This window comes from Lagenorhynchus albirostris, chromosome 11 (genome assembly GCF_949774975.1).
Source record: "Lagenorhynchus albirostris chromosome 11, mLagAlb1.1, whole genome shotgun sequence".
Lineage (NCBI taxonomy): Eukaryota > Metazoa > Chordata > Mammalia > Artiodactyla > Delphinidae > Lagenorhynchus > Lagenorhynchus albirostris.
Window position 1 is genome coordinate 759,260 of NC_083105.1, and position 14,357 is coordinate 773,616.

Below are 14,357 nucleotides of genomic sequence, written 5' to 3' on the forward strand. Positions count from 1 at the left end.
CTCAATATTACTTTTTAAAAAACATACTGTAGGGGGCTTCCCTGGTGGTGCAGTGGTTGAGAGTCCGCCTGCTGATGCAAGGGACAAGGGTTCGTTCCCCGGTCCAGGATGATCCCACAGGCCACGGAGCGGCTAGGCCCGTGAGCCATGGCCGCAGAGCCTGCGCGTCCAGAGCCTGTGCTCTGCAAGAGGAGAGGCCACAACAGTGAGAGGCCCGCGTACCGCAAAAAAACAAAACAAAACAAAAAAAACATACTGTAGGGCTTCCCTGGTGGTGCAGTGGTTAAGAGTCCGCCTGCCGGAGACTGGTTCAAGATGGCAGAGTAGAAGGACGTGCTCTCACTCCCTCTTACAAGAACACCAGAATCACAACTAACTGCTGAACAATCATCAACAGGAAGACACTGGAACTCACCAAAAAAGATACCCTACATCCAAAGACAAAGAAGAAGCCACAATGAGACGGTAGGAGGGGCGCAATCACAATAAAATCAAATCCCATAACTGCTGGTGGGTGACTCACAAACTGGAGAACATTTACACCACAGAAGTCCACCCACTGGAGTGAAGGTTCTGAGCCCCACGTCACGCTTCCCAACCTGGGGGTCCGGCAACAGGAGGAGGAATTCCTAGAGAATCAGACCTTGAAGCCTAGCGGGATTTGACTGCAGGACCTTGACAGGACTGGGGGAAACAGAGACTCCACTAGTGGAGGGCACACACAAAGTAGTGTGCACCTCGGGACCCAGGGGAAGGAGCAGTGACCCCATAGGAGACTGAACCAGACCTACCTGCTAGTGTTAGAGGTTCTCCTGCAGACGCAGGGGGTGGCTGTGTGTCACTGTGAGGACAAGGACACTGGCAGCAGAAGTTCTGGGAAGTACTCCTTGGCGTGAAACCTCCCAGAGTCTGCCATTAGCCCCACAAAAGAGCCCAGGTAGGCTCCAGTGTTGGGTCGCCTCAGGCCAAACAACCAACAGGGAGGGAACCCAGCCCCACCCATCAGCAGACAAGTGGATTAAAGTTTTAATGAGTTCTGCCGACCAAAGCAACAGCCAGCTCTACCCACCACCAGTCCCTCCCATCAGGAAACTTGCGTAAGCCTCTCAGATAGCTTCATCCACCAGAGGGCAGACAGCAGAAGCAAGAAGAACTACAATCCTGCAGACTGTGAACAAAAACCACATTCACAGAAAGACAGACAAGATGAAAAGGCAGAGGGCTATGTACCAGATGAAGGAACAAGATAAAACCCCAGAAAAACAACTAAATGAAGTGGAGATAGGCAACCTGCCAGAAAAAGAATTCAGAATAATGATAGTGAAGATGATCCAGGACCTCGGAAAAAGAATGGAGGCAAAGATCGAGAAGATGCAAGAAATGTTTAACAAAGATGTAGAAAAATTAAAGAACAAACAAACAGATGAACAACACAATAACTAAAATGAAAAGTACACTAGAAGGACTCGATAGCAGAATAACTGAGGCAGAAAAACGGATAAGTGAGCTGGAAGACAGAATGGTGGAAGTCACTGCCATAGAACAGAATGAAGAAAAACGAATAAAAAGAGATGAAGACAGCCTAGGAGACCTCTGGGACAACGTTAAACGCAACAACATTCACATTATAGGGTCCCAGAAGGAGAAGAGAGAGAGAAAGGACCCGAGAAAATATTTGAAGAGATTTTAGTCGAAAACTTCCCCAACATGGGAAAGGAAATAGCCACCCAGGTCCAGGAAGCACAGAGAGTCCCATACAGGATAAACCCAAGGAGAAACACGCCGAGACACATAGTAATCAAACTGGCAAAAATTAAAGACAAAGAAAAATTATTGAAAGCAGCAAGGGAAAAATGACAAATCGCATACAAGGGAACTCCCATAAGGTTAACAGCAGATTTCTCAGCAGAAACTCTACAAGCCAGAAGGGAGTGGCATGATATACTTAAAGTGATGAAAGGAAGGAACCTACAACCAAGATCACTCTACCCGGCAAGGATCTCAGATTCCATGGAGAAATCAAAAGCTTTACAGACAAGGAAAAGCTAAGAGAATTCAGCACCACCAAACCAGCTCTACAACAAATGCTAAAGGAACTTCTCTAAGTGGGAAACACTAGAGAACAAAAGGACTTACAAAAACAAACCCAAAACAATTAAGAAAATGGTAAAAGGAACATACATATCGATAAGTACCTTAAACGTGAATGGATTAAATGCTCCAACCAAAAGACACAGGCTCGCTGAATGGATACAAAAACAAGACCCACATATATGCTGTCTAAAAGAGACTCACTTCAGACCCAGGGACACATTCAGACTGAAAGTGAGGGGACGGAAAAAGACATTCCATGCAAATGGAAATCAAAAGAAAGCGGGAGTAGCAATACTCATATCAGATAAAATAGACTTTAAAATAAAAAATGTTACAAGGAAGGACACTACATAATGATCAAGGAATCAATCCAAGAAGAAGATATAACAATTATAAATATATATGCACCCAACATAGGAGCACCTCAATACATAAGGCAATTGCTAACAGCTCTAAAAGAGGAAATCGACAGTAACAAAATAATAGTGGGGGACTTTTTAACACCTCACTTACACCAATGGACAGATCATCCAAACAGAAAATCAATAAGGAAACACAAGCTTTAAATGACACAACAGACCAGATAGATTTAATATTTGATTTGATATTTATAGGACATCCCATCCAAAAACCGCAGATTATACTTTCTTCTCAAGTGTGCATGGAACATTCTCAATAGATCACATCTTGGGTCACAAATCAAGCCTCAGTAAATTTAAGAAAATTGAAATCATATCAAGCATCTTTTCTGACCACAACATTATAGGTTAGAAATCAATTACAGGGAAAAAAAATGTAAAAAACACAAACACGTGCAGGCTAAACAATACGTTACTAAATAACCAAGAAATCACTGAAAAAATCAAAAAGGAAATCACAAAATACCTAGAGAAAAATTACAATGAAAACACAACGACCCAAAACCTACAGGATGAAGCAAAAGCAGTTCTAAGAGGGAAGTTTATAGCTATACAAGCCTACCTCAAAAAACAAGAAAAATCTCAAACAATCTAACATTACACCTAAAGGAACTAGAGAAAGAAGAACAAACAAAACCCAAAGTTAGCAGAAGGATAGAAATCATAAAGATCAGAGCAGAAATAAATGAAATAAAAACAAAGAAAACAACAGCAAAGATCAATAAAACTAAAAGCTGGTTCTTTGAGAAGATAAACAAAATTGATAAACCATTAGCCAGACTCATCAAGAAAAAGAGGGAGAGGACTCAAATCAATAAAATTAGAAATGAAAAAGGAGAAATCACAACTGACACTGCAGAAATACAAAGGATTATAAGAGATTACTACAAACAACTGTACGCCAATAAAATGGACAACCTGGAAGAAACGAACAAATTCTTAGAAAGGTATAACCTTCCAAGACTGAACCAGGAAGAAATAGAAAATAGGAACCGACCAATCACAAGTAATGAAATTGAAACTGTGATTAAAAATCTTCCAACAGGGACTTCGCTGGTGGTGCAGTGGTTATGTATCTGCCTGCCAATGCAGAGGACGCAGGTTCAGTCCCTGGTCCGGGAAGATCCCACATGCCGCAGAGCAACTAAGACCATGCGCCACAACTACTGAGCCTGCGCTCTAGAGCCTGTGAGCCACAACTACTGAAGTCCGTGTGCCACAACTACTGAAGCCTGCGCGCCTAGAGCCTGTGCTCTGCAACAAGAGAAGCCACCATAATGAGAAGCCTGTGCACCACAACAAAGAGTAGCCCCTGCTCACTGCAACTAGAGAAAGCCCGCATGCAGCAGCGAAGACCCAATGCAGCCAAAAATTAAATAAATGAAAAAATAAATTTATATTAAAAAAATATATATAATATATATAATATATATAATATATATATTATATATATTATATATATAATATATATAACGTATAAAATATATATATATATATAACGCAAATCAATCAACGTGATACACCATAATAACAAATTGAAGAATAAAAACCATATGATCATCTCAATAGATGCAGAAAAAGCTTTTGACAAAATTTAACGCCCATTTATGAAAAAAAACTCTCCAGAAAGAGGGCAAAGAGGGAACCTACCTCAACATCATAAAGGCCATATACGACAAACCCACAGCAAACATCATTCTCAATGGTGAAAAACTGAAAGCATTTCCTCTAAGATCAGAAACCAGAGAAGCATGCCCAGTCTCACCACTATTATTCAACGTACTTTTGCAAGTCCTAGCCACGGCAATCAGAGAAGAAAAAGAAATAAAAGGAATACAAATTGGAAAAGAAGTAAAACTGCCACTGTTTTCAGATGACATGATACTCTACATAGAGAATCCTACAGATGCCACCAGAAAACTACTAGAGCTAATCAATGAATTTGGTAAAGTTGCAGGATACAAAATTAATGCACAGAAATCTCTTGCATTCCTATACACTAATGATGAAAAATCTGAAAGAGAAATTAAGGAAACACTCCCATTTACCATTGCAACAAAAAGAATAAAATACCTAGGAATAAACCTACCTAGGGAGACAAAAGACCTGTATGCAGAAAACTATACGACACTGATGAAAGAAAATAAAGATGATACCAACAGATGGAGAGATATATCATGTTCTTGGATTGGAAGAATCAATATTGTGAAAATGACTACACTACCCAAAGCAATCTACAGATTCAGTGCAATCCCTATCACATTACCAATGGCATTTTTTACATAACTAGAACAAAAATTCTTAAAATTCGTATGGAGACACAAAAGACCCTGAATAGCCAAAGCAGTCTTGAGGGAAAAAAACGGAGCTGGAGGAATCAGACTCCCTTACTTCAGACTATACTACAAAGCTACAGTAATCAAGACAATATGGTACTGGCACAAAAACAGAAATATAGATCAATGGAACAGAGATAAACCCACGCACCTACGGTCAACTAACCTACGACAAAGGAGGAAAGGATATACAATGGAGAAAAGACAGTCTCTTCAATAAGTAGTGCTGGGGGCTTCCCTGGCGGCTCAGTGGTTGAGAGTCTGCCTGCCGATGCAGGGGACATGGGTTCGTGCCCTGGTCTGGGAAGATCCCACATGCCGCGGAGCGGCTGGGCCCGTGAGCCATGGCCGCTGAGCCTGCATGTCCGGAGCCTGTGCTCCGCAATGGGAGCGGCCACAACAGTGAGAGGCCTACGTACCGCAAAAAATAAAAAAAAAATAAGTAGTGCTGGGAAAACTGGACAGCTACATGTAAAAGAATGAAATTAGAACACTCCCTAACACCATACACAAAAATAAACTCAAAACGGATTAGAGACCTAACTGTAAGACTGGACAGTATAAAACTCTTAAAGGAAAACACAGGAAGAACACTCTTTGACATAAATCACAGCAAGATCTTTTTTGATCCACCTCCTAGAGTAATGGAAATGAAAACAAAAATAAACAAATGGGACCTAATGAAACTTAAAAGCTTTTGCAAAGCAAAGGAAACTACAAACAGGATGAAAAAACAACTCTCAGAATGGGAAAAAATATTTGCAAATGAATCAACAGACGAAGGATTAATCTCCAAAATATATAAACAGCTCATGCAGCTCAATATTAAAAAAACGAACAACCCAATCCAAAAATGGGCAGAAGGGACTTCCCTGGTGGCACAGTAGTTAAAAATCCACCTTCCAATGCAGGGGACACAGGTTCAAGTCCTGGTCCGGGAAGATCCCACATGCTGCGGAACAACTAAGCCAGTGTACCACAACTACTGGGCCTGCGCTCTAGAGCCCATGCTCTGCAACAAGAGAAGCCACCACAGTGAGAAGGCTGCACACTGCATCGTTGCCCCCGCTCGCCGCAACTAGAGAAAGCCCGCGCGCAGCAACCAAGACCCAACTCAGTCAAAAATAAATAAATTTAAAAAAAAACAACAAAAAACACCCAAAAACAAAAATGGGCAGAAGACCTAAATAGACATTCCTCCAAAGAAGACATACAGATGGCCAAGAAGCACATGAAAAGCTACTCAACATCACTATTAGAGAAATGCAAATCGAAACTACAATAAGGTATCACCTCACACCAGTTAGAACGGGCATCACCAGAAAATCTACAAACAACCAATGCTGGAGAGGGTGTGGAGAAAAGGGAACCCTCTTGTGCTATTGGTGGGAATGTAAACTGATACAGCTGCTATGGAGAACAGCATGGAGGTTCCTTAAAAAACTAAAAGTAGAATTACCATATGACCCAGCAATCCCACTACTGGGCATATACCCTGAGAAAATCATAATTCAAAAAGACACATGCACCCCAATGTTCACTGCAGCACTATTTACAATTGCCAGGTCACGGAAGCAACCTAAATGCCCGTTGACAGACGAATGGATAAAGAAGATGTGGTACATATATTCAATGGAATATTACTCAGCCATAAAAAGGAACGAAGCTGGGTCCTTTGTAGAGACGTGGATGAATCTAGAGACTATCATACAGAGTGAAGTAAGTCAGAAAGAGATAAACAAATATTGTATATTAACGCATATATGTGGAACCTAGAAAAATGGTACAGATGAACCAGTCTGCAGGGCAGAAACAGAGACACAGATGTAGAGAACAAACGTATGGACACCAAGGGGGGAAAGCGGCAGGGTGGTCGTGGTGGTGGTGTGATGAATTGGGAAATTGGGATTGACATGTATACACTGATGTGTATAAAATGGATGACTAATAAGAACCTACTGTATAAAAAAATAAATAAAATAAAATTCCAAAAAAATCTGCTTTGAGGATATATATATAGTACATACATTCGGGGCTGATTCTCCTTTTAAAGAGATATTTAATACAGTCTTTAGATGTACTAATGTATTTCACGCTATGGGGTTCTGTCTGCTTAGCATTTGCCCATTTTTTAAAATAAAAACATTTTGCATTATTCAAACCAGAAAATAAACAATAGTTCAAAAACAAACAAACAAAAAAAGAATCCGCCTGCCAATGCAGGGACACGGGTTCGAGCCCTGGTCCGGGAAGATCCCACATGCCATGGAGCAACTAAGCCCGTGTGCCACAGCCACTGAGCCTGTGCTCTACAGCCTGTGAGGCACAACTACTGAGCCCGCGTCCTGCAACTACTGAAGCCCGCGCGCCTAGAGCCCGTGTTCCATGACAAGAGAAGCCACTGCAATGAGAAGCACGCGCACTGCAAGGAAAAGTGGCCCCCGCTCACTGCAACTAGAGAAAGCCTGTGTGCAGGAACGAAAACCTAACGCAGCCAAAAATAAAATAAATAAATAATTTTTTTTAAAGTAAAGCTTTATTAAAAAAAACACAAAAAAAATACTGTATATAACAACAGAAAGAAAGAAATCAGTTGAGCAAATAATTAAGGCTAAATAATTACTGATGAAAAGCTATGAAGCTAAGTGCAAGATTCAGAAAGAATCCATAAATTGGAGAGGCTTATTATAAAATAATCTGTAATTTAAAATCTACAGGATTTCAGTAACATCAACAAAAAACAGCCTGGCCCAGTGCCCCCCTTCCGCCTCTCCATCAGGAGCCTGACCTCAGTCTTCACACATATCCCACCAGCTTTCCTCACAGGGGCAGCAAACCTCCACCTTACCACTCCCATCCAGAATCCCTGTTCTACTGCTATTAACAAGCTTTGTGTTATCTAGTAACATGATGAGGAATCCTAATATATCCGTAAATCACTAATCAAATTTTTAAATAAAACAGAATGGAGGTCAGAATTCTGTGGCATGTCAATCAGGAGAGGAGCATGCTAATGTAGTTGTCTTATTGAAGGAAAGCGGAGATACTGTTAAGCTTGAAAAGTCAGAGAAGAAATACCTGGGACTTTCCTGGTGGTCCAGTAGGTAAGACTCCGCGCTCCCAATGTAGGGAGCCTGGGTTCGATCCCTGGTTGGGGAACTAGATTCCACATGCATGATGCAACTAAGAGTTTGCATGTGGAACTGCCCTGGTGGCACAGTGGTTAAGAATCTGCCTGCCAATGCAGGGGACAAGGGTTTGAGCCCTGGTCCGGGAAGATCCCGCATGCTGCGGAGCAACTAAGCCCATGCACCCACAACCACTGAAGTCTGCGTGCCTAGAGCCCATGCTCCGCAACAAGAGAAGTCACCGCAATGAGAAGCCCACGCACCACAACGAAGAGTAGCCCCTGCTCGCTGCAACTAGAGAAAGCCCACGCACAGCAACAAAAGACCCAACGCAGACAAAAATAAATAAATAAATAACCATTATTAAAATTAAAAAAAAGAGTTCGCATGCCACAACTAAGAAGTCAGCATGCCACAACTAAAGATCCCGCATGCCGCCATGAAGCGCCTGTGTGCCACAACTAAGACACAACGCAGCCAAAATAAATAAATAAATACATATTTAAAAAAAAAAGAGAGAAGAAGAAATACCCATGACAAAAGATCTTAAGTTCAGGGAGGTCACACACACACAAAAAAATTAGAATGTGTAATTTTAATCTGCCGTAAAACAAAAACAAAACAATCTATCCAACGGAAAACAGGAAAGGAGAAATAAAAGCAAAAGTATTAGTAAATGAAAATGTGAAATAAAATGGAGAAATTAGTACTAATACACAACACTGTAAATCAACTATACTTCAATAAAAATAAATTTTAAAAAATAAATTAGTACTAATATAATAATAATTTCAACAACTGAATATGGGATAAACTAATCAATGCAAAAGAGTTTTCTCAGATTTAATTTTTAAAAAACAATATCCAACAAAAGACACACTTTAAAAAAACTGAAAAAGGTAGAAATGAAAAGACTGAAAAACATACACAAGGCAAATGTGAACCAAAATAAATTTGAGCCACAATCTTTACGTCTGACAAACTAAAAGTTAAGATAAAGTGAGATGCAAAGAATGTTATAAACAAGTAAAAGGGACAATAGGACAAGAATATATAACCATCACAAAGACAGAGGCATTTTATAGTATCGTTCAACTTCTATAAACTTTATTGCAACAACTGAGAGAAATCCATATATGAAAAATGCCTTGGCCCTGGGCATTTATTCTAGAGAAATAAAAAGTCAAAAACTGGAATTGGTCCAGATGGTCCTTGACACATGAACGCTAAAGTGTGGTCCATCCATACCATGGAATATGACTCAGCAACCAAAAGGAACAAACTACTGATACGTGCAACAACTTGGATGAGTCTCTACGGCAGCAGTCCCCAACCTTTTTGGCACCAGGAACCAGTTTCGTGGAAGACAATTTTTCCACGGATTGTGGGGGGGTTGGTTCAGGCAGTAATGCGAGCAATGGGGAGCGGCGGGAAGCAGCAGATGAAGCTTCGTTCACTCGCCCGCTGCCGCTCACCTCCTGCTGTGTGGCCCAGTTCCTAACATGCCATGGACCAGTACCTGTCCGCAGCCTGGGGTTTGGAGACCCCTGCTCTAGAGAATTATTGCTGAGCAAAAAAAAGCCAATCCTGGGGACTTCCGTCGTGGTCCAGTGGGTAAGACTCCTCACTCCCAATGCAGGGGGCATGGGCTTGATCCCTGGTCAGGGAACCAGATCCTGCATGCACGCCGGAACTGAGAAGTCCACATGCTGCAACTAAGAAGTCTGCATGCCGCAACTAAGAAGCCCACTTGCCTCAACTAAACATGCTGCAACAAAGATCCCTTGTGTCACAACTAAGACCCGGCACAGCCAAAATAGATAAATAAACTTTTTGTTTTTTAAAAAAAGCCAATCCCCAAAGAGTACATACTGTATGATTCCATTTATATATAACATTTTTGAAATGAAAAATTTTAGAAATGGAGGACAAATTAGTGGCATGAGAAGCAGGTAGGTGGAGAGAGGGAAATTAGTGTGGTCGTAAAAGCACAACAATAGAATCCTCGTGGCTTTGGAACTGTTCAGCATTTTGTCTTTGATGGTGGATACACAGCCACACAGATGACAAACTATAGAACTAAACACCTGCACACACAATACAAATACAACTCAGGAAGTATGAGTAAGATCAGCGGACTGTATCAATGTCAATTCCTGGTTGTGATTTTTCTACTATAACTCTGCCAAATATTACCACTGAGGGAAACTGGACAAAGGGTACAAGGGATATCTCTGTATTATTTCTTACAGCTGCAATGTTAAAAAGGTGAATAATATTAATAAGCTCAAGCTATAAAAGAGACACAAAATTCTACACCCAAAGGACAGAGAATACAAATTCTTTTTGAAAACACCATGTAACATTTAAAAATATAAACCACATATTAAACCAATAAAGGAAGCCTCAACAGACTCCAAAAGACCACTATCTTGCAGACTGTGTTCCCCAAACAATAAAGCATAGTAATTAATATATCAAGGATAGTTTTTAAAAATCAGTGACAAGCTGATCCTAAAATCCATATGGAAATGCAAGTGGTCCAGAACACACAAAACAATCTTGAAAAGGAACAATGCTGGAGGACTCATTCTTCCTGATTTCAAAATTTACTAAGAAGTTCCAGTAAACAATACAATGTGGTACAGGCCTAAGGAACGACATGTAGATTGATGGAATAGAATTGAGACAAGAAGTAAACACTCATGGGCTTCCCTGGTGGCGCAGTGGTTAAGAATCCGCCTGCCAGTGCAGGAGACACGGGTTCGAGCCCCGGTCCGGGAAGATCCCACATGCCGCGGAGCCACTAAGCCCGTGTGTCACAAATACTGAACCTGCGCTCTAGAGCCCACGAGCCACAACTACTGAGCTCATGTGCCACAACTACTGAAACCCGCGCACCCTAGAGCCCATGCTCTGCAACAAGAGAAGCCACCACAATGAGAAGCCTGCGCACCACAACGAAGAGTAGCCCCCGCTCACCACAACTAGAGAAAGCCCGTGCGCAGCAACGAAGACCCGATGCAACCAAAAATAAGTTAATTAATTGAAAAATAAATAAACAAACACTCAGATTTACAGTCAACTGATTTTTGACAAGGGTGAAAAAATAATTCAATGGGGGTTAGAACAGTGTTTTCAATATATGATGCTGGAACAACTAGATATCTGCATGCGAAAGAATAAATGCAGACCCTTACTTATACACTGTATACAAAGATTTACCAACATAGATCAAAGACCTAAATTTAAGTGCTAAAACTACAAAACTCTTAGAAGAAAAAATCATGTATTTGCCGATGGTTTCTTAGATATGACACCAAAAGCAACAATAGAAAATATAACTTGGACTTCCTCAAAAATAGCTTTGTACTTCAAATGACACCTTTAAGAAAGTGTAAAGACAACCCACACCATGGGAGAACGTTTTCACAAAAGAAAATTTTTGCAAATCATATATCTAAAAAAGGACTTGTAACTAGAATATATAAAAAACTCTTACAACTCAATAATAAAAAGACAAATTTTAGAACAAGTAAAGGATCTGGGCTTCCCTGGGGGCACAGTGGCTAAGAATCTGCCTGCTAATGCAGGGGACACGGGTTTGAGCCCTGGTCTGGGAAGATCCCACATGCCACAGAGCAACTAAGCCCGTGTGCCACAACTACTAAGCCTGAGCTCTAGAGCCTGTAAGCCACAACTACTGAGTCCACGTGCCACAACTACGGAAGCCTGCGTGCCTAGAGCCCGTGCTCTGCAACAAGAGAAGCCATGACAATGCGAAGCCCGCACACTGCAACAAAAAGTAGCCCCCGCTCACCGCAACTAGAAAAAGCCCGCACACAGCAACGAAGACCCAACACAGCCAAAAATTAATTAATTAAGGAAGAAATGAGTCAAGGATCTGAATAGACATTTCTCCAAAGAAAATATCCAAATGGACAAAAAGCACACCAAAAAATGCTCGGTACCATTAGCCATCTGGGAAATGCAAGTCAAAACCACAATGAAGGGACTTCCCTGGTGGTGCAGTGGTTAAGAATCCACCTGCCAATGCAGGGGACAGAGGTTCAATCCCTGGTCCAGGAAAATCCCATATGCCACGGAGCAACTAAGCCCATGTGCCACAACTACTGAGCCTGTGCTCTAGAGCCTGCAAGCCACAACTACTGAGCCCGTGAGCCACAACTACTGAAGCCTGCATGTCTAGAGCCTGTTCTCCACAAGAGAAGCCACCGCAATGAGAAGCACGCGCACTGCAACGAAAGAGTGGCCCCCGCTCACCGCAACTAGAGAAAGCCCACACACAGCAACGAAGGCCCAACGTAGACAAAAATAATAAAATAAATTAAATTTTTAAAAAATGTGGTCTATCTATACAATGGAATGTTATTCAGTAATAAGAAAGAATGAAGTACTGATAGGCCCCCATGTAGCCTGGTTGGTTTCACCGCAGCAGCACCGAGGCGGCCTCCATGCGCCGAGCGCCCACACTATGCTGCTCTGCGTGATGCCAGCACTGCACACCAGGCCTGGGTCTGCACACACCAGCCCACAGGCCGCAGGTTCCTTCATGGTGGGGATGGTCATACATCTTATGTGTTCCACAAGACAGCACCAGAGCACACACAGAACAAATCTTGACCAACAAATAAAACCAAAATTTCACCCAAATAATCAGCATCATGCTACTCACTTATTCATACCTTTTATAGTCTGAAAGAATAAACTAAGTTAACATCTACTTATTTACCCCTAAATCATAAAAGAGAAAGTCTAGGCGGGATTTCCACCCTGTAAAAAAGAGTAAGACACTCAAGGGCCTCTGAGAACCCATCCCATCTGCAGAATCTGGTGCCCCAACTTATCTACCCCAGGGCCTGTGTGCTAAAGTCGGCCCAGCTCAACGTTCCAAGACACGGGGATTTCACAGGCTGGTTAAGTTCTTTTCTTTTTTTTTTTTCCCAAGAAATTTATTTATTTTTTATTTTATCTTTGGCTGCATTGGGTCTTTGTTGCTGCACGCAGGCTTTCTCTTGTTGTGGTGAGCGGGGGCTACTCTTCGTTGCAGTGCACAGGCTTCTCATTGCGGTGGCTTTTCTTGTTGCGGAGCACAGGCTCTAGGTGCGCGGGCTTCAATAGTTGTGGCACACGGGCTTAATTGCTCCATGGCATGTGGGATCTTCCCGGACCAGGGACTGAACCCGTGTCGCTTGCACTGGCAGGCAGATTCTTAACCACTGCGCCACCAGGAAGTCCCAAGTTCTTTTCTTTTAATTTAGAAAACTAACAGGGTTGCCAACTTTTTCACTCTCCCAAGCCAGGAGGAGGGAGGGAGGGAAAGAGAGAGAAAGAAAAGCAGACACAAAGGGGCTTCCCAAAAATAAATTAATTAATTAAATTATATTTTAAAAAAAGGAGGAGGGCTTCCCTGGTGGCGCAGTGGTTGGGAGTCCGCCTGCCGATGCAGGGGACGCGGGTTCGTGCCCCGGTCCGGGAGGATCCCACATGCCGCGGAGCGGCTGGGCCCGTGAGCCATGGCCGCTGAGCCTGTGCTCCGCAGCGGGGAGAGGCCACAGCAGTGAGAGGCCCGCATACTGAAAAAAAAAAAAAAAAAACCAAAAAAAAGGAGGAAAGGATAAACTGTCATCTACAGTCACGTTCAATTCAGATAACAATGGCTTTTCCAATATCAAAAGAAGAAACCCATAATATCAGGATTGAGGATTATGTCTTACTTTAAAAAAATACAGTTTTAAGAAAAGCTCACCTTTGCTCATCTCACCAATACTACATACAGACCAGCATCTGAGAACCTCTATTTACATTACCATTGACACCTGAAATAAAAATAGGTTACTCTCAAAGTCATTCACTTAGATTGACTGTGTGCCTCACTAGCTCACACCTAGGCCATTAAACCAAAAATCTCTTGTGTAGCAACATTTCTGTGCTTCCGTGCATTTTAAGAAATACGTAATCTCATCAGTGGCATCCCTTAAAGAGTTCATAGCAATGGTATTGGTTTAGGCGCAGCTAATTTCACTGCCTAAGGAACTGGTTTAAACTGGTTCTAGAACTGTTACTCAGGTAATACTGCATAGTTCTTTTCCAAACGTTTCAAGATGACTTTACTTTCTTTTTTAATATTTACTTATTTATTCATTCATTCATTCATTTTTAGCTGCGTTGGATCTTAGTTCCGGCACTCAGGACTTTTCGTTGCGGCGAGCAGGCTACACTCTGGTTGTGGCGTGTGGGCTTAGTTGCCCCGCAGCATGTGGAATCTTAGTTCCCCAACCAGGGATCGAACCCGTGTTCCCTGCATTGGAAGGCGGATTCTTAACCATTGGACCACCAGGGAAGTCCCTTCCAAACGT

At 42.0% G+C, this 14,357-nt stretch overlaps 1 protein-coding gene across 7 annotated transcripts in view; it reads right to left on the bottom strand.

The window, feature by feature from the left end:
- The window catches only part of PPP6R2 (protein phosphatase 6 regulatory subunit 2), an 84,337-nt gene that overhangs the window by 48,140 nt on the left and 21,840 nt on the right, over positions 1–14,357 (bottom strand). The window lies entirely within an intron of this gene.